Source organism: Pleurodeles waltl, chromosome 1_1, assembly GCF_031143425.1.
Source record: "Pleurodeles waltl isolate 20211129_DDA chromosome 1_1, aPleWal1.hap1.20221129, whole genome shotgun sequence".
NCBI lineage: Eukaryota > Metazoa > Chordata > Amphibia > Caudata > Salamandridae > Pleurodeles > Pleurodeles waltl.
The window spans coordinates 103,018,116-103,039,896 of NC_090436.1; positions in this window are offsets into that span (position 1 = coordinate 103,018,116).

Consider the following 21,781-nt stretch of genomic DNA (forward strand, 5'->3'; position numbering starts at 1 on the left):
CGATCCTCCACCCACAAAATAAAACTACCCCAACATCCCCACCCACCTCAAAAATAAAACTATCCCAACCCTCCACCTGCCCCTAAAAACTACCCTGATATCCTCACCCGCCCTGAGCCCTAAAACCTACCTCAACCCCTCACCTTCCCTAAAAACAACCGACCCCACCCCCAAAAATAAAATTACCCGCCCCTAAAAACAAAATTACCCCACCCCACCCCTAAAAACCTGACCCCCAACCTGGCTTATTACAAAATTAAACCAACCGCCCCAATCCCGCCCCTAAAAACCCAACCCCCCCCACCTGCCCTAAATACAAAATGAACCCGACACTACCCCTGCCCCTAAAATTCCAACCCCACTACCTGCCCTCAATACAAAATTACCCTGTTCCCCCACCACTAAAAATAAAATTACCCCGCCCTTAAAGCCATAGTACCCTGACCCCCCACCCCACCATAAAAACAAAACTACCCGACTGCCAATCCTGCCCCTTCAAAAAAAATATACCCAACTACCCCACCCCTAAAAACTACCCCAACCCTCTCCCAGCCCCACTTACCTGACCGCCTCCTACCCCCACCCCCACATCTAAAAACCCGACCCACCCTAAATACAATATTACCCGGACCCCCCCACTCTGCTGCTTAAAACCCGACCCCCACCCACCCTAAATACAAAATTACCTTGACGCCCACCCCTACCCAACCTAAATACAAAATTACCCTACCCCTAAAACTAAAACTACCCTGACCCCCCACCCCTACTCCTAAAAACCTGACCCCCCACCCACCCTAAATACAAAATTACCCCAACTCCCACCCCACCCCTAAAAACAAAATTACCCCAAACCACCCCCGCCCTACCCCCAACCCCACTTACCTGAATGTGTCCTCTCCCGAAGATAACTCCATTTTTCTCTACCTTAACCATGCATGTGTGTTGTTCAGCGCATTCGATGTTAAGGTTCCGCTTGCGTTAACAACGTTGTAGCGGTTCCGGCATCGTTGTTTGCGAACGTTTCCCCTTTGGAACAGCTTACAATAAGGAAAACAGCATATTCTGCAAAAGGGAAAGGTTTGCCCTTGGGGCTTTTTTGCCCATTGGTTAGGGAGTGCCCATGAGTCACCCCCACCTTCTCACTAATAAATTATACAAAAGTGTCACCTCACCTCAGCTCCTAAGAATACATTTGAAATGTGGATGAATACAAGAGGAGTGGAGCTACTGGCTGTGATGTGTGTGGAGATCTTGAGAGTGGGATGTGTTCCCACTTAATCGAAGGGCTGAGACATGGGTTCAAAGTGTCAGTTTTCTGATGTCTTGTGTGTCAATAAGGACACTGGACCTGAAATAGGCCTTTCCCTGCAGTGAACCATAAATGAATAGAAGAGGAGTGGAGCTACTGGTTGTGATGTATATGGAGATCTTAAGAGTGGAATGTGCTCCCACTTAATCGATGGGCCTCTTTTGAAGCAAACCCTGCCTTCCAAGCAGTGCCCCTGGAGTCTTTGAAGTCTTAGAATGAACTCAGAGAAACGGTTCCAAATCATAGATGAAGTTGGGACCTAAAAAATTGTCTGGAGAACCAGGACTAACCACCCAGGACTATCTATCAAAGGCACAACATCAACGAAAAAGAAATCAAACTGGCCTTGTTTGGAGCATTGTGCTGCCTGAAGAACACTGAGCTGGCTATAGAAGTCCTGCCCAGCTACAGTTACCAGGCTTGTCCCATTGGAGGCTTTCTACTTCCCTAAAAAAGACTATTCATACATTAAAAACTTTGAGAAGGACGACTCACTTGTAGAATACTACGTTTGCTCTTTTGCAGTCAGCATTAAATCATGGCTAGGTTTTGGTCAACCATGATCAGTGACTTCTGATTGGCACTTTATTTTTCCCTGTCACTTCTTGCCTTAAACTTTAACAATTCATATCTCCAGTTCACTTGATTTGATTGTAATCTTTTTAAAACATGTCTTTTTTTTTTTTTTTTTTTAAATTGATTGTTGTATTATTATTGTATTGTATTTCAAACACTTTTAAAGTGTGTATGCTAATAATTCTTTTGTTAATAAGGATTTGGTTCAATTGATTGATTACTTATTATAGATTTTTGTACTGCAGGGGAATAGGATGGGGGATGTTTTAATTAAATATTATTTAGACATGTGTTTATTGTTTTTTTATTTGGTATCTCATTAAATATTTTAAATGATTGAATGCATGTATGACAATTATAGTTTAATTGGGTTGTTTTGTTTCCTAATGATTCTGTGGTTGGATATTTCTCATAATCAAATATGTAGTGATATGTTATTAAAAGTAATTCATTTTCTAATTATTTTAACCTGTTTAATAAATGAAGAGGATGTGTTTGAGGATATTTATAATAATTTGTGCTTTGTTATTTTAAACACAATTTATTATATTTCATTGTTAATACAGATAACTTAATTATTAAAAAATACATGTAATTAGCATTACACATTAATTTTAATGTTGAACATTATATATTCAAACTATTATATTATATTAAAATGTGTAAATATTGCATTTAATTGTAATTGTATTTTGTAGGAAAGTCCCCCTTTTTGACATGGTCATCTCCATTTGTTGCCTGGTACGTGATGCAATTTTGACTGTAAGTGCACTGGGTTCCTGCTAAACAGGTTCCCAGTGTCAGATCTCTTTCCCTAAAACTGTGCAATTGTTCCCCATTTGGCAATACCTTTGCACCTCCTGTAAGTCCCCAGTAAATGGCACCCCTGTTACCTAGGGCATAGGTACCAAAAAGGGTCCCCAAGTGCTGGAGAATGCATTGTGCTACCCTTGGGGACTCTTCGCTGGCACATGCAGACTGCCACTGCAGGCTGCGTGTCTTGGTGCAGCTAAAACTGAAAACACAACAAGGCACACCACCTGTCTGCCCTGTCCCCTAACCCTTTTTGCAATATATGTAAGTCACACCTACAGCAGGCTTGGCAGCCCTAGGACTGGGCCCATTATGTTACCTTTGAGGACATATCTGCAAGAGGATATATGCTGCTATGTTTTTGTCAATTCTTAGACATAGTGAGTGAAAAGGGAAGCCATTTTAAGTACTTGTGCTGGACACTGGTCAATATGAGTTCATTAGCTACATGATGGCTTCACTTAAAATAGGGATGTTTGGTATCAAACATCTCATAATAATAAACCCTTCAATGATGCCAGTGATGGAATTAATAATGCATGCCTCCAGAGGGCAACTTAGAAGGGCCCCCTGAAAACCTACCAGCTACCAGTGTGTGGACTGATTAGTTTTAGCCAACCTGTCACCACCAGAAATGCTTCTGCCCCCCCCCCCACGGGTGAGAGCCTTTGCTCTCTGGTGGTCAGAAACAAAGCTGCAAATCTGCATTCCATGGCAAGGGGCTTCAAAGAAGCCCATCACCCTTGTTATGCAGATGTGGCTTCATTCAAGGGAGAGGTGCTGACCCCCTGTCCCAGGGCCCATTTGGCACCTGGCCAGGTGGGAAATTTAGTTTTTAGAGAGGTGTGCCATCCCCTCAGGTCAGTCCCACCCTTAAGGTGAGCTGCCACAACATATAGAAAACTGCCACTTTGGTGTTGGCAGATTTAGGAACTTGGGGCAGGGTTATGCCAACTTCCCACAGGAAATGGTGATTTAGGGGGTGTAGTGACCCCTGGAGTAAGTAGCCCATTGGCTCCTACCCTGAACTCTCCGAAACCCACCAGGAAATCAGATTCCCGCTGACCTATGAAGAAGAAGGACACTCAAGAGCTGTGAAAGCAAAGACTGAGGAAGCAGCACTTGACTTGGCCCCAGCCCTTCCGGCCTCTCTGCTGTTCTTGCGGATTTGTGCCCTGTCTTGTCTCATACTGCAAGCTGTTGTGCCTCCAAAAGGCTTGGAGCACTGTGTGCGTTCAACAAAGATCCAGGAACTCCCCTGGAGCAGTGTAGCTGCTTCCCTGCATCTTGATGACACCTCAAGGGAAAGCAAGGGCTCTGGACCACTGAAAATCTCACACCTGAAAGAACCACTCCATCCATGTCGCACAGCCTGAGTTGAAGTGGACCAATGGTGCCAACGTGGTCCCTTAGCCCTCCAGAGACAAAGCTGATCTTGGACTCACTGACCCTGCCTACAGCCTCTGCCCAGAGGCCCCCACAACTGTGAGTACTGCGTTGGAGAAAACTTGATGCCTCAAGATATCTCTGAAACTGTTGCTCCTGGCCCATGGAGGAGAGTACCTAAGGTATTCCCACGTGCTCAAGCATCTCAAGATTTTAACTCACATTTGGTTCACCTCATTTGCACTCCTAGTCCAAACCTGCAGCCTCTTTTCAACCAGACAGATCCTTCTTGACTAAAATTGGGCACCTGGTGCCGTGCTACACCTCTGCACTCAACTGCCCCAGTGACACCCTGTGTGACCTGTTGCACTGGGGCAGTTGAGTGCAGAGGTGTAGCACGGCACCAGATGTCCAATTTTAGTGTGACCTTGTCCCTTGCATAATACTCACCTTACATCCAGGAGATTGGTCCCGTTAACTGCTATATTATACCCCCAGAGGTTAACTAGCCACTTCTAAAAAATGCAGTGTCGACTTTTAAAACCTGAAAGTGTTTTTCTTGCAAAACGTACTTACCTGATCATATTGATTTTGGTGCCTAAATATATATAACAACACTTTTAATTTTCATAAATTGGCATGGATCTTCTTCTTGATTTGTGTGTCTCATTTATTTATGTATGTATTTGTAGCTGCCTAACACTCCTCTCTGAGAAGCCTGCTTGACCACACTACCCCCTAAAAGAGCATCTTGGGATGGCTAGAGTAAGTCCCTGGTAATGGAACCCTCAGACTCTTTGCACAATATATTGCATAATGATATATCACATTAAGAGCCAGCTACCTACATTGGGGGCACAGTGGTGGGGTACACGACTTGACATTTGATGTACCACTCAGTTAATATGTGATACCACAAAGGAATCCAAAATTGTCTTTAGTTAGGAAACATTTTTTCAATCTTCAATTTTTCTAAATTGTTTAATCTTTACTGTATAGCCTTGTGTTAAGTCCCCAATCCAAGAAGTTACAACCTCTTTACTTAGTTTGGCCCTTTAGAAGTGTATTTATAATTTGTTTGTTTCTAAAAAGGTCCCAGCTACTTTTAAACAATGACTGAGGCAGCAAGTACATCCCACAAGTTCAACCTGGGACCCTACCAAAACCTTACGTTGGCCCAACTTAAGGCCATCTGCCAAGCATGGGAACTTAACATGGGGTCTAAATCAACAAAAGCCCATCCACAGCTGCTGCTTGCAGAAAATGATAGTGTCATGGCAAGTAAAGAAACCCATTAAGTGAATGGGGAAGAGGAGGAGGTGGAAGAGGATGATAAATCTCTTCACACTGCCACTGACAGAAACACCACAGGGGCACTTTAGGTAGTAACTTAGGAGATGGAGACAGTGAAGATGCTGATCTCCAGAAGCTAGCTAAGAGGACAGAATTAGAGGCTAGACTCTTAGCTATAGAAAAAGGAAGAGCTGAGATGGGCCTACAACCAATCTCTGGAAGAAGAAGAAGATCTGGACCCCAAGATCACCAAATAGTCAGAGGATGATGCTATCACCAAATGTTTTATAGCCTTTGAAAAGGCTTATACCATGAGGAAACTCAGCCAGAGGTATTGGGGTTCTCTACTCTGGGAACTGTTCACAGGAAAGTGTAGGGATAAACTCCTGACACTGACTGGAGCAGCTGCTAAGTCCACATGAAGGATACCCTGATTGATGACTTTAGACTCACCACTGGGGAGTACAGGATCAGGTTCAGGAAGACTAGAAAAACCTCTAGTTAGTCCTGTGTAGATATCACATTACATGGCTGGTTGAAACAGAACCAGGTGCAAGACTATGATGGGCTTTCCAGTCTCATTATGAAAAAGCATCTGTTAAGTAACTGTGTTTCTGAAAATTTGCATCTGTACCTGGTACAACAATTTCTCCCCAAGATTTGGGAAAGAAGGCAGACCACTTGGTCAAGACTAAGATATCCAAGACAACTCCTGGTAGGGGGGACCAAATGAAAAGGGTTGCATAGCCCCCCAAGGGAAAGATGGTGGCCAGTCTAAAGATAAAAATAAAGAGTCGTTTAAGGGCCCCCAACATTCTGTTCAGGAAGGCGAGCCCGAGACAAGACACAGACCAAGGGAGGGTACCAGGGTAAAAACTGGAATGCCTAGAAGGCTTGGTGCTTCAAGTGCAAGGCCAATGTGCACCAACCTGAAGATTCTGTCCATCCCAAAAAGTATCTCCCTAGTCTCCCTAATCCCACTAGTGCACCTGCAACTCCTCCTGCTGTAGTGGCAAGTCTCCAGACGGGATCACAGGTGGGCCCTGACCATATCAGAGAGCTCAGAGGAGCAACATTAGTTTCTGAGGGTAGAGTGGATGTAGCTGCTCAGGCTGTCTGGCCCAGTAATTTGGAGAAGCATAGACAACAGTCTCATATTAATGGGATCATAGTTGAAGCCCTGAGGGATAGAGGTGCAAGTGTCACCATGGTGAATGATATCGCCAGAACATTATCTGACTGGTGAAACTTTCACTGTCGTCAATGCTGACAACCAAGCTAAGGTCTATCCCATGGTAATGCTGTCCTCAGAGTGGGGGAGGGGTTACTAGCCAGAAGAAGGTGGTTGTATCCTCTTCATTTCCTGTAGCCTGTCGGAAAATGATCAGGAGTTCTCAGGTCGAAAAAAGACCTATGCATCAATGGTGGGTATATCTGAATGGGTGCGCAAGAAAACCAGAGCACAATGGAAAGGCCAGGGTGAAAAAGAGGTGCTGGGTCCTGGCAGAAATGGCCCAGACCTCCAAGAGAACACACAGGAAGACTGGTAAGCTAGCTTCTGAGCAGCCCGAAGGTCAGGTCCCCTCTCCTCAGGGAGAAGACTTGTCTGCCCTTGAGGGAACTAGGCCCCAGGAACTTGGGCCTTACAGGGAAGAGCTCTTAGGCCCAGGAGGGCCCTCTAGGGAAGAGCTGTGCCAGGGATTGAGGGCCTGTCCCACTCTTGAGAGCCTGAGACAAAAAGCTACTGACCAGGAAAAGGGAGATGTCTGTGATTCCCACAGAACGTATTAGGAGGAGGGACTCCTATACACTGAAGCCAGAGACCTCAAACCTAGAGCAAATAGGAGAGTGATAGTCCCTCAGATGTGTAGAGCATTCCTACTCACATGGCTCATGACATACCCTTAGCTGGGCATCTTGGGCAGATCAAACTTGGAGTAGGTTGGTACATCACTTCTACTGGCCAGGTATGTCCCAGAAGATGATGAAGCGTCATAACTCCTGTGTCACCTGTCAAGCCAGCGGCAAGACAGGTGGCCACCTAAATACCTCCTTATTTCCACTTCCAGTGGTTGGGATTCCCTTTGAAAGGGTAGGGGTTGACATTGTTGCCCCCCTAGACCCTCTAACAGCATTAGGGAACAGATTCATACTTGTGTTAGTGGATCATGTAATCGGGTACCCTGAAGCTATACCCCTTAGGAAAGTAAAGCAGTTGCTAGGGCCCTACTCAGTATCTCTACTAGAGTGGGTTTCCCTAAGGAGGCGGTATCAGACAGAGGTAATAACTTCGGGCCAGATGTTCAAAGCTTTTTTCGGGTTGCAAACTGCTCGATTCAGAGAATTGGATTGTTTGTGACAAGAAAAAAGCATTTCCCAATGTACAAATCCAATTTCGGGATTCAGTAATCTATTTACCGAATTGCAAAAAGGGTTTGCAAGTTGCAATTAGGAAGGGGCGTTCCAAGCACATCCCTTCCTGACTGTGAGTGGTAGTGGTATGTATGATTGTTTTGTGACCGTGAATGTGGTCGCCAAACAATTGCAGTTAACACCAATTTCAAATTGGTGTTAATCCACCCGCAACCAGGAAGGTGTCCCCAAAGGACACCTTCACGTTTGTGAATGGAAGCAAAACTATTTTTTCAGAGCAGGTAGTGGTCCCACGGACCACTGCCTACTCTGAAAAAATGTAAAGAAAGCTTTTCATTTTTTTGCTTGAAATACATCTGTTTTCCTTTCAGAAAAATGGGATGCAAAAACAAGGCTGCTTAGTCGCAGACATGTTGACCTGCTGCCCACAACAGGCCACCATCCCTTTGAGTGTGGCCATTCCCAATGTGGTCGCAAATTGCAACTAACTCATGAATATTGATGAGATAGGTCATTAGCAACCCCATTGGGAATCGCAAACACTATACTTAATACTGTTGTACATTTTGTTCTGTGAGTCGCAATTTGTGAGTCACAAAAAAAAAGGTTGTACATCTGGCTCTGCATGTCTGCATACCTCAAGGCAATGTGAAATTAATGTGAAGTAACTTATAAGTTCACTCTCCCATATCACACACAAGGAAATACTTTATTTCAGAGATTGAACAAAATCATGAAAGGCATGATTGCAGGGTTCCATGAAAAACTCAAAAGGAGACGGAGTATCCAGTTACCATGCTTTCTTTTCTCCTACAGAATGGAATTTGTGTTTTCCCTTCTGAACTTCTGTCGTCATCCTATAAGGTGACAACTGGGTCTAGTGAGTAAAGGCTGAGAGACACCTCTCAAAGAGCCCAGACAAGACATTGTGGACTTTGTGCTTGGCATACGTTGAAGGATGGCTAAGTACATGGAAAAAGCATTCAAAAACCTTGGGGCCGGGGATGTTAGTGATCCAGCGTTGCAAGATGGCTGCACTTCCGTGAGGATTTCGCTGCCCTGGAGCACAATCCGGCACAATCCTACCCAGGGCCCTGCCCAAAAACGTTAACCCCTGGCTTAATATTATAAACTTACATTAGTACTCTCTCATATCCGGAAAAAGGGCTTTTGGAGATTGCTGCAAGACCCGCATAGACAATGACGCCTCCCCCTGCTGGAAACAACGGAGCACACGAACATGGAGGCGCAGGCTCTGATGAAACCAGCCTGACCGAATCTTTAAGAGAATCGTCCCTCCCACTGTGTGGCAAGCAGCTTGCAGAATGAGGAATTCCACAAGCCAGGGACTACCACTCTTAAGCTGCTTTGACGCACCAGGGAGCGGGACCGGCTCACTGCTTGCGCGGCCGGCACACTAGGCCTGGAGACGAGGTGAGGGCACTGAGCTTTTGGGAGGGCTGTCTGGCCTGCCTGAAACTGAAGTGAGGTAACTTACCTTCTGCATGGCGGCTGGTGCTCTGGAGCTCTGCGCTTGAGCCTCTAGAATATGCCCCCGGGCAGGGCTTAAGGATGCTGCACTGGAGGTGAGGCAAACTGCAGGATCGATGCACTGAGCTCAGCGGCAGGGACAGACTCACCAGCGCTGGAGGCAAGGTCGTAGGGCACATGGGAGAGGGTCTGGAACTGTCACAGCGGCTCAGTGACAGGCCAAAGAGTGATTGGATTGGAGCCCGGCAGAACCTGCAATGTTGCGGTGGTGCGGCACCAAGTGCAATGAGTGCCACACCTCAGAATAAATGAGTGAGATGGCATAAACAGAAAAGCCAGGAGAATCTTCCCCTTCTACTCGTCTCTAAGCTCTTACTAATGTCACACTAAATTCCCTGCAACATCAAATTAACTCCACTAATATACAGACAGGCATGTCAGATCTGTAATCTCCTTAGCCCAGTGGCACATTATCCTACTGATGTGTTTCTAATTGTTCTAAGTGGACAGCAGTGTTTTTATTCCACAGGATGACCATAGACTCTCTGGGCACCCTCGCTCAAGAGAGGGTCTCCCACTCGGCTCACTAGATGATCTAATCAGAGGACACCCCATTATCAGTTGAAATTCCTATGGTTAATATAGATTGGTTATTTATGGATTTCATTGACAGGGAAATACCTGACAGAATTGGATGTCAGTGTGGGAGGGAAAGGTTCTGGGATTTGGATGTTAATTTTATGTTAAATGTTCCCATTCACTTACAGTAGATGGGAAATATGATTAGACTATGCTAAAAGAGTTGTGTGACACTATAATACCACATAGAACAGATGTTACCCCATCGAGCTCCTCTCCCACCACAAACTGCCTCACATGAAATGTGAGGGGGCTGGGAAACCAGCACAAAAAACAACATATACTAGCATACTTGGATAGACATAATGCACATCTGGCATTACTCAAAGACATTAATTTCGCCCCTGGGGCACAGGCATCATTTGCCACGCGCTGGGCCTCATATCGTCAATTTGCTACTTTCTTATCATATTCACTATGCACTGCCATATTGGTTCATAATGATATACTGTAAGTGACCCAGGGCTCTCAAAATGATCCACAGGACAGATACACGGTAATATAGGGAAGGCTGGCACAACATTTGAGTGCCATAGTCAGTTGCTATGGCCCCAATACAGATGATCCATCCTTTTTTGACCCTAGATAATCAACTTCACACAACTACATCCCACAAGACTTCTGCTAAGCATTTGTGTGACATAATGACAGCAAATGACATATGAGACAGTTGACACTGGCTTCACCCATCCAGTGAAGAGGGCAACTTTTACTCCAATGTTCATGCTAGCTGGTCAAGACTAGATTACTGGCTTATCTCATGTGTGTTTGCGACCTAAGTGAGGGATATCACCCACCTAGCTCGCACCTACTCGAATCCTTCACTCATGCTGAGGCTCACTCTGCCAATGGCGGTGCCCCCCCTTATTGGCTGACGGCTCCATCCCTCCCTCCTACTCGACGTGTCATTTTGAGATGAATTGAGATGGAAAATCATAGAGTTTTTTAATATCAGTCAAAGATCTGCATGATTTGGAAGGCCTTTAAGGTCACCTTGCAAGGAATCTGTATGTCAAAAAGCTGAGGTGTGTTTCGAGACATTCGCTCTACAGATATCAAAATCCCTACAAAGTGAGATATCCTCTGCCTCTGGAACAGACTGCTTGCAGAGTGTGAGGTCCTCGTTCGAGGCAAAAATGCACAACCATGATCTCACGGAGAGGAAGAACAACCAGGCCATGCTCTTGCCACCACAATTCGCTTACTGCACCTGCCAAATACTATCCTGGAGATGCAGGATGAATCCGACATTCCTCTTCAGGAAACATCTGGTATTCTACAAGTGTTTATAGACTATTATGAACAGCTTTACACCTCAACTGGGGAAACGCACCTAGATGTGGATGGCTATTATTGGAAAATGGGTTATTGGTAAGGGCAGGTAAGTACCTACACTTAGCAATAGGCCACTAACCTCCACTTAGGTCTAGTTAGGTCTCAGTAAATTAAACCCAGCTCAACCCTTGGTAGCTTGGCAACGAGCGTCAAGGCTTAACTTAGGAGACAGAGTGTAAAGCATTCAAATATCACAAAACAGTAATTAAATAAAACACAGGAAACAGTTTAAAAATCCAAAACCAATTCATACAAATAGATTATATTTTTATCTTTAAAATGACACAAAAATGAATAAAATCGGATAAGGGGAACCGGAGATATGAATTTTTAAAGAATTATTGTTTTTTAGCGCCTAGAAACAAAAAAGCACTAATCGGGTCATCTGGTTGCACCTCGAACGGGGCAAAGTCAAAGTTTCAGGCCGACCGCGATGGAGCCCTGCTCGGCTACAGGCCACGGGAGGCCTCGGTTAAAAGTTTACCTTCACACTTAGGGGGTCATTCTGACCTCGGCGGTAAAAGGCGCTTACCGCCGGTCAGAAGACCGCCATAACACCGCCGCGGTAAACCGCCACGGTCATTCTGACCCGCAACTGGTAAACCGCCAAAAACCCGACATCCACAAAAGTCCGCCACACCAAAGGTCAGCGAAAAAATGGCGATGACCAAACCTCCACCGTCATGCCAACAGAAATACGCCCATACCATTCCGACCCACAAATCCACGCGGCGGTCTTTCAAACGCGGTATTCCATTGGCGGTACACACCGCCGCGCTCAAAATACACACACACATAGAAAACTCAGCCACATTGGTCAGTTTGAAATACACACACCTGATACACATACTAACACCACTCCCACACACCCAACACAATATAAAACACACACCCACATCACCCACAAGCCCCTACGACCCGAAATCATTGACGAAGGCTAGAGAGAGAGCACAGAATAGACAATCCCACAACACAGAGGCACACAACACCATCACCCACACAACATCCACGCACAAAACACCACACACCACCACACGCACCACACACATCACCACAAACGCCACCCCACACCTCAACCACACCACCCCATGGCACCCCAAAGACACCCCAGGTTCAGTGACGCCGAACTCAGGGTCATGGTGGAGGAAATAGTCCGTGTAGAGCCCCAGCTCTTCGGGGCACAGGTGCAGCACACCACAATTGCCAGGAAGATGGAGCTATGGCAAAGGATAGTGGACAGGGTTAACGCGGTGGGACAGCATCCACGCAATCGGGAGGACATCAGGAAGAGATGGAACGACCTACGGGGGAAGGTGCGTTCCATGGTATCAAGGCACAACATTGCGGTGCAGAAGACTGGCGGCGGACCCCCACCTACTCCCCCAGAATTTACCGCGTGGGAGGAGGAAGTCTTACACATCCTGCATCCTGAGGGCCTCGCAGGAGTAGGCGGAGGAATGGACTCTGGTAAGGCAAATCTTCACTACTGCTTCCCACCCCCACCCCACCTGCATGCCAAATCATACCCCCACCCTCACCCCCTCCCCCATCACACCAACCCCTAGCAAAAGGCTCACCATCACAACCCACCCATCCCAACACCAAGCCCTTCATGCGACCACAAAGCATGGACACCCATCACCAAAGCATGCCCACTGCACACACACATCACCCCCACAAGCCACCCTCACAAAAGCCCCCACAAGGGAATGCCTGCACTTGGGTACACGGACACCCACCCATCACACGAAATGCCACACACAGAACCAATAACCATACTCTTATACCCCTGCAGGACCCGAACGCCACCACACCGCCACGGAGGGTCCAGAGATGTCCATCCCACCCCTAGAAGAGGCCCCCAGCGATGACAGCAGCTCTGTCTCCCTGGAGCCAGACGACCAGCCCGGCCCATCGGTGACCTCTGGACAGTCGGTTCCCCACAGACAGCCACAGGCTACACCAGACCCAAACCCCTCTGGGAACACCAGCACAGCTCCCACCCAGCGGGCCCATGCCTCTGTCTCCAGGACACGTAAATTAGCGGTGTGTCCACCACTACAGGGCACCCAGGTTGACCCACCACCCCAACAACAACAGGGACCTGGGGGCAGTGGTAGTGGGCACACCGTCCAGGGGACAGAGGCCCAGGAACACAGGGGAACTGGGAGGGCTGCTGTGTGACAGGGGGGGGACAGGCCCGGGGAACCAACTCTCCAAGAGGCCCTCTCCTCCATCATGGGAGCATACCACCACTCCCAGGAGACGATGGCGACGGTACTGGCCCGGTTCCAGGAGATGCAGGAACTGCAGGAGGAACGGTACCTGGGGTTCAGGGAGGAACTGAGGAACATCGGTTCCGCAATGGGGACCATCGTCGTGGCCCTTACCCAGATCGTCACCACATTGCGGGACCATGTGGCACCCCAAAGGGCCCCTGTCACTAGCCCAGGGCAGGAACATCCTACCACCTCTGCCGGCGCTAGTGGACAGGAGGCCCCCACACAACGACAGGCCACCAGAACCCCACCTCCTGCAGAAGAAGAACCACCCCGCAAGCGGAACCTGAGATCTCACAAGAAGACAGAGTAGGATTGCAAGACCCCCGCCAGCCTAAGATACCCCCTGATGTCATCCCACTGTCCCACATTGTCACCCTGTCCAACCTTGAACTGCCACTGCTCCATCCTTCCCCAGGCATATGGACAATGCACCTGTGCGACTGAGAACTGGACTCTGCCATGGACATTACTCCACCCCCACCCATCACTGTTTCCCAATCATGTACCTATATGTAGCACTTAAAATAAATAACTTATTCCACTTAAAAAAACAGGAGTCTGCTTGTATTCTTAACAAATGTATTACACATAACGGTGCTGTAATGTCCAGTTACTTTGTGATGACAACATACCAATTTCAATAAGCTTTAGTCCATGGGCAAACAAAGCTGAAGTCAGGCAGTGGTTCATACAGCTCTGAAAAGGGAAGGGAAAGTCACAAATCAGTTAACTGGAACTGGGGGGAAACACAGACAGTGGAGACGCATGAGGCCGGAGTAAATGTAAAATGGGGTGGCTGATTCTTACCTGTGTGCTACTGAAAGTATTGTTGTATGACTGTCTCCCTGTTGTCCGTGTCGTCCCCGTCGTCTTCCTCCTCTTCACTCTCCACAGGCTCCACAGCTGCTACAACACCACCATCTGGACCATCCTCCTGCAGAAAAGGCACCTGGCGTCGCAATGCAAGATTGTGAAGCATACAGCAGGCCACGATGATCTGGCACACCTTCTTTGGTGAGTACATGAGGGATCCCCCTGTCATATGCAGGCACCTAAACCTGGCCTTCAGGACCCCGAAGGTCCTTTCTATGATCCTCCTATATCGCCCATGGGCCTCATTGTACCGTTCCTCTGCCCTGGTCCGGGGATTCCTCACTGGGGTCAGTAGCCACGACAGGTTGGGGTAACCAGAGTCACCAATTAGCCACACACGGTGTCTCTGTAGCTGTTCCATCACATAAGGGATGCTGCTATTCCGCATGACATACACGTCATGCACTGACCCAGGGAACTTGGCATTTACATGGGAGATGTACTGGTCAGCCAAACAGACCACCAGGACATTCATCGAATGATAACTTTTTCTGTTTCGGTACACCTGCTCACTTTCTTTGGGGGGAACCAAAGCCACATGGGTCCCATCAATGGCACCAATGATGTTGGGGATATGTCCAAGGGCATAGAAATCACCCTTCACTGTAGCCAACTCGCCCACCTCAGGGAAAATAATGTAGCTCCGCATGTATTTCATCAGGGCAGACAACACTCTGGACAAAACCTTAGAAAACATAGGCTGACACATCCCAGATGATATGGCCACTGTTGTCTGAAAAGACCCACTTGCCAAAAAATTGAGTACTGACAGAACCTGCACCAGAGGGGGAATCCCTGTGGGTTGGCGGATGGGGGACATCAGGTCTGGCTCCAGCTGGGCACATAGTTAATGTATAGTTGCTCTGTCAAGCCGGTATGTAAGTATGATATGTCGTTCTTCCATTGTCGACAGGTCCACCAGCGGTCGGTACACAGGAGGATTCATCCTTCTCCTCGCAAGTCCCAGCAGACGGTGCCTAGGAAGGACAACATGGAGCACACAGTCAAGCAACCCACAGGTTCGTTCACACAGCTTGCACAGTACACGAATCGCTATGCATTGAATGGCTTGTATGAGTGGCAATGCAAGGCCTAGGCCTGTGTGACGCAGTAGAAATCATGCCATGTGGGCCCTTGAAATGGCGGCTGCCTGACCTGTGAAGTGTGACAGTGGGATGTGAGGTCACTGCGCTGGCGTGGCACACCATGGCGGTAGGCGGTCAAAGACCGCGACGCAAAGCAGCATTGGTTAACATTGAACCCTATGGGTCTCAGGAGCCAATGACGATGTGCGCCGGCGGTCGCGGTACGCACCGCCGCGGTACGCACCGCTGCGGGCGTGACCGCCATTTTCTATCAGATTAATCACTCGAGACCTGATCATCCACAGGAGAGGACCTATACTGCAAGTGCTGCTGTGACCTCGGTCTGGGAGATACAATGGCTGCTGCGACTGGGGAAAGGGCCCCTGCCTTCACTTCCGAAGAATTGGAGAAACTTGTTGATGGGGTCCTCCCCCAGTATGCGCTACTCTACGGTCCTCCAGACCAACAGGTTAGTACACAGGGTGCACGTTGAATGGGCTATGCCTGTGTTGAGTGGGGTGTATGTAAGATGGTGGGGAGGGGAGCGAATGAGGAGTGCAACGCACGAAAAGAGGAGAGCATGTGCCACATGGCAAGGTTGGGGAGGGGGGGGGCACTCACATTGACCAGGCAGAAAACTGATGCGATTTCCTTTACCACCCTGTACATGTCACATAGGTCAGCACCCATCAGAAGATCGACATTTGGCGTGCCATCGCCAAGGACGTCCGGGCCCTGGGGGTCCACAACACACGGGGCACCCACTGCCGAAAGAGGTGGGAGGACATCCGCCGCGGGACCAGAAAGACCGCCGAGTCTCTGCTGGGGATGGCCTCCCAACGTAGGAGGGGTGCCAGCCGCCAATTGACCCCCCTGATGTCCTGGATCCTGGTTGGTGGCCTACCCCGATTTGGATGGGCGCGTGAGGACATCACAGTAGACACAAGGGGGTGAGTATCAGCACATTCTGCTATCTTTGCGCGCAGTGAAGGTGTCTGGGTGGGGGAGGAGGGCTGTGGCTATCTCCAGGCCAGGGCGCATTCTGTAGGCTAGGCCCCTCCGTTAGACACGGCCCTGTGCCCCCACCCCCCACCTCTGTAGGGTGCCAAGTACAGCTATCCATGGTCCGGCCTCACCCATGTGTGCATTTGTCGTCCATAGACCTGTAGGCCTAGTCACAATAACTGAGTAGTGTACCCCGATTGCGCGGCCTAGTTCAGGGGGCTTCTGTGTCTGTCCTCTCCGACAACGGTGTTGCCAATGCATGCACTCAACCTGTCTTCATTTCTCCCCCCCCCCCCCATTTTCTTTGACTTCCTGTTCATGTGGGCATTAGCATCATCAGGCGGAGGAGAAGTGGCATCGGCGCACGAGGGAGCTGCATCTCACATGGCCCCGGAGGGCCATGCAACAGACTCCGAGTACACCAGTGAGACGGAGGGCGAGTGGAGCTCCACAACGGGGACCCGTGGAGACGTCAGCGACACCGACACGTCCTCGGAAGGGAGCTCCCTAGCGGTGGCGGCAACATCCGTGCCCACCGCCACAACAGGTACAGCCGCCACCCAGCGCACCGGCCCCGCCCTCCCAGCAGTCCCTCAGCCTTCGCTCCATGGCCGCTCGCCCAGGAAGGCGGGCATCTCCTTCGCCCCAGGCACCTCAGGCCCTGCCCCAGTTACCCCTGCTGCCCTCAGTGAGGAGGTCATTGACCTCCTCAGGACACTCATTGTTGGGCAGTCTACCCTTTTGAATGTCATCCAGGGTGTAGAAAGGGAGGTGCATCGTAGCAATGCATACCTGGAGGGCATTCATTCGCGTCAGGCTGCCCATCAGCGATCGTTCAATGCTCTGGCCTCAGCACTGATGGCAGCCATTGTCCCTGTCTCCAGCCTCCCTCTTCTGACTCCCTCCACCCAGTCCCAGTCTCCTGTTCCTCTGCCTATCCCATCCACACCATCAGACCAGCCTGCACACACCTCTACACCCAAGGGCAGCTCATCCAGACATAAGCACCACAGATCCCACAAGCATCCCCCTCTACATAAGCAGGAACCACCCCTTTGGGTAATCTGGGGCAAACCCCCCCACCCATGGACACCTCAACGTCTCTGTAGCTGCCACCATCTCTTTTCTCTCTCTTTGCCCACTTTTTCTTTTCTAGGGCCAGCTTCTCTGCCTCCAAAGCTATGAATGCTAGCTGGGCCTCCAGCTCTCTTTCTCTGAGGGACAGGTTCTCTCCTCCTGAAGGGACCCCCTTCCCCCAACTAGCTTTGGGTCTGCCCCTAGTGACTGTATGTAATGAGGACCGTCTCACTAGGCTCAGATGCCCTCCCTCTCCTGAGTGGTTGGAGCTAGCATTCTCCCCTACTTCTCCCTCCTCTGGAGCTTCTTCTGAGTCACCTCTTGGGCCTCAGCCCATGCTGTCAGGGATTTGATCGGGACATGCTTCCTGAGGCCAGTGGTTGCAGGCAACCCTCTTTCAGTACACAACCCCCTAAGCTGGACTACTGTCAGCGTGGGTAGGCTAGCCAGATCAAGCTCCATGGTTCCCTAGTTTTGTGTCAACAAAAACTTTTTGCAAAAATTGGAAACAAGAATTTAGAAAAATCACAAAAATTCAATAATTGAAATTAATCCAAATTAAAAATTAAAAACTATTTTTGCACTAGGACAATTTAAAGGATTTTTAATTTGTTTTACTTAAAACTGTAATGTGATACTGAACATAAGTACAAGATCCCACCACTACTCACCAAAAATGTTGGAAAATGGGTTATTGGTAAGGGCAGGTAAGTACCTACACTTAGCAATAGGCCACTAACCTCCACTTAGGTCCAGTTAGGTCTCAGTAAATTAAACCCAGCTCAACCCTTGGTAGCTTGGCAACGAGCGTCAAGGCTTAACTTAGGAGACAGAGTGTAAAGCATTCAAATATCACAAAACAGTAATTAAATAAAACACAGGAAACAGTTTAAAATCCAAAACCAATTTATAGAAATAGATTATATTTTTATCTTTAAAATGACACAAAAACAAAAAATGCCAATCGGGTCATCAGGTGTGAAACCAGGCCACTTCACACCTCATCAATGCAGCCTGGCTAGGCTGCTAGAGGCTGGCCAATCAGAGCACAGCAGCAAAAACAATGCAGGGCTGAAATTGGCAACTTTTCAGGTAAAGTTTAAAACTCTTTACCTGAACAAGTTAAATTAAATCCCACAACTAGAAGTTGTGGGATTTATTATAACAATTAATTTGATACCAAACTCTTGGTATCCATCATTTAAGGGGACTTTAAAAATTAAAATAAAGTCTCCCCATTCTGGCCTATAAAGGCCATTTACTACAATGAGGGAAAACCAAATTTGGCTGTTTTTTCCTCACCAGGGCTTATAAAACTATTTTTATAAGGTCCCTGCTTATAGTTACATGGCACCCAGCCCTAGGGGCACATAGGGCATGCGTTAGGGGTGACTTATATGTAAAAATAAGGTAGTTAAAGACTTTGGAACTACTTTTAATTCCAAAGTCGAATTTGCATATAACTTCAATTTAAAAGCAGCCAGCAAGGCAGGCATGCCTTTAAAATGACACTGGGCACCTCAGCAGTGCACCTATGGGTGCACTACCTATGCTGTGGGCCCTAAACCTACATGCCCTACCATATACTAGGGACTTATAGGTAGGTTCACTTAGCCAATTATAATGAGCCTAATTTGCATATCCATTTTACACAGAGCACAGGCCCTGTGACTGGTTAGCAGTACCCAGGGCACCATCAGAGTCAGGAAAACACGAGCCAAAAGTGGAAAATGGGGGCAAAAAGTTAGGGGCCTCTGCAATCAGCCCTGTTTTCTCACAGCTATTTAGAAGACGTTGCCCTGGACTGGCTCAGTGAATAGCAGCACAAGTTTCTGAAAGCAGATATTGAGCACAATGAGATATGCAAAGTTATCATGCAGCTTCAATTGGGAAGGGTGCCAGGCCTTGACAACTCTCCATCAGACTTCTATAAGACCTATGCAGACTCCCTCACACCCCTTTTAAAGGAGATATGTACAGAGACCAAACAGGATGGAATCATACCGTCTTCCATTAGAGAAGCACTAATCATGACACTACTCAAACCAAACAAAGCAGCTTCCAAATGTGAGTCCTGCAGGCCATTGTCTCTCATAAATTGTGATGCCAAGATCCTGGCAAAGGTCCTGGCCAGTCGCTTAAGTTTGCTGATGCCATTCCTAACTAGACTAGATCCGTCGGGATTTATCTCTGGTAGAGCCACCTCACACAATTTGCATACTTTCATTGCACTGCTGCAGACCATTGATCCGGATCTCCCAGAGGCAGCTATCTTTCTCAGTGCTACAAAAGCACCCGACTCACTGGAGTTGAATTATTTGATGATCATCTTGTGAAGCATGGGCTGCACGCCCAGATTCTTGGCCTGGGTGGCACTCCTGTACACAAGCCCCTCAGCTAGAGTGTTAGTAATAATGTGTATTCTGTTTTGCTTCCAATCAGTTGCAGGACAAGACGGGCGCCCCTTATCACTCCTGCTTTTCACTGGAGCCCATGGCTGCTAAGCTATGCCAGCATCAGAGCACTTATGCGATCAGGACAGCAAGCAGGCATGTTCTTATCTCACTATGTGCTGATGATGTCACGCTCTAGCTTAGAGATCCTGCGAATAGCCTCAACATAGTACTCTGGGAATTTATCAGATTTTGGCACCTTTCCTGGATACAAATCAATTGGGGAAATTCATATATTTTCCCATTGTCGACGAAACGCAAATGTTCCACCTGGACTATCCCCTATAATGGTGTGGCTCAAGTCTACGATACCTAGGTATTGAGGTGACCTGATACAGAGATGAACTTATGAGAGCTAATTATGTTAAGGCAAGGGCAATTCTAATCACTAGCATTACTCGCTGAATCTCCTTACCCCTTTTGCTTACTGCCCAAACTGCTCTATCTTTTCATTAATATACCATATTCCCTGAGCATAAAATACTTCACCATGCTAAAAACACAGCTCATCCGGTTGGCATGGGCAGGCAAGCAACTACAGTTAAAATGGGAGGTGCCTGCCCGGTCATTTTCTCAGGGAGGCTATATGAGTCCAACCCCATCCTTGGCCTACCTGGAAACCGGGCCAGACACCACTGCACCTCCAGAATCCACTGTGGCATGCACACAGACATGCATGGAATAAGTTAGCTAGGCGGGAGGAGAAACAATTGCTATACTCACCAGCCATGCCCACGCACAAGATTGAAATCCCAGTGAAATGCAGAGCAGCATGCCGAAACCTACTGACAACTGTTGTACTGCAGACATGGGGGAACTATACAGAAATTACCAATTTTTAGACCAAGATAAGCTCTTCTCTAACATACTGTGTACACCACTAGTTAACTTTCTCTTTTTTTGCCTAAAAAATGACATAGGGACTGCTATGGCAGGGTTCCCCCAAGAACCCGGGAAAGTTAACTCATTCCATCTACTGCTCACATCAGACAATCCAAGACATTTTGGGCCACATGTACAAATATCAGGTTTTGCGACTCGTAAATTGCGAGTCTTAGCGATGTCAATGACGCTGTTTGCGATTCCCAATGGGGTTGCAAATTACCTACCTCATAAATAGTCTTGAGGTAGGTCGCAATTTGCGACCCCATTAGGAATGGCTTCACTCATAGGAATAGTGGCCTGCTGGTGACAGCATGCCACTACGTCTTTGACTGCTTTTAAATAAATCAGTGTTTTTTTTTTTTAAACAGGATGCATTAAAAAAAAAAAATGAAGTTTTATTTTTATTTTTTCAGAGCAGGCAGTGGTCCGTCAGACCACTGCCTGCTCTGAAAACATATTTTTGCATCCATTTACAAAGGGGAAGGGGTCCTGTGGTGACCCCATCCCGTTTGTGAATGGGTTAGCACCAATTTGAAATTGGTGCTAACTGTGATTGTTTTGTGACCATACATTGTACTGCGACTCGCAATTAGGAAAGGAACGCCTCTTCCTAATTGCAACTCGCAAACCCTTTTTGCGATTCGGTAAATAGATTACTGAATCGCAAAATTGGGTCTGTGCATCGCAAAGTGCTTTTTTCTTGTCACAAATGGCCCTATTCTGCAAATGGGGCCGTTTGCAACAAGAAAAAAGCTTTGTACATCTGGCCCTAAGTCTCTGTACTATACAAATCCGCACAGCGTGAGCAGTCAGCGGTGCGGCCCAGGGCAAGGGAGGGCTCGGACCGAGAATAACAGGCACAGCTAACGGATGAGCAGTGGCTCTATTGCTGCTAGCAAATGGGCA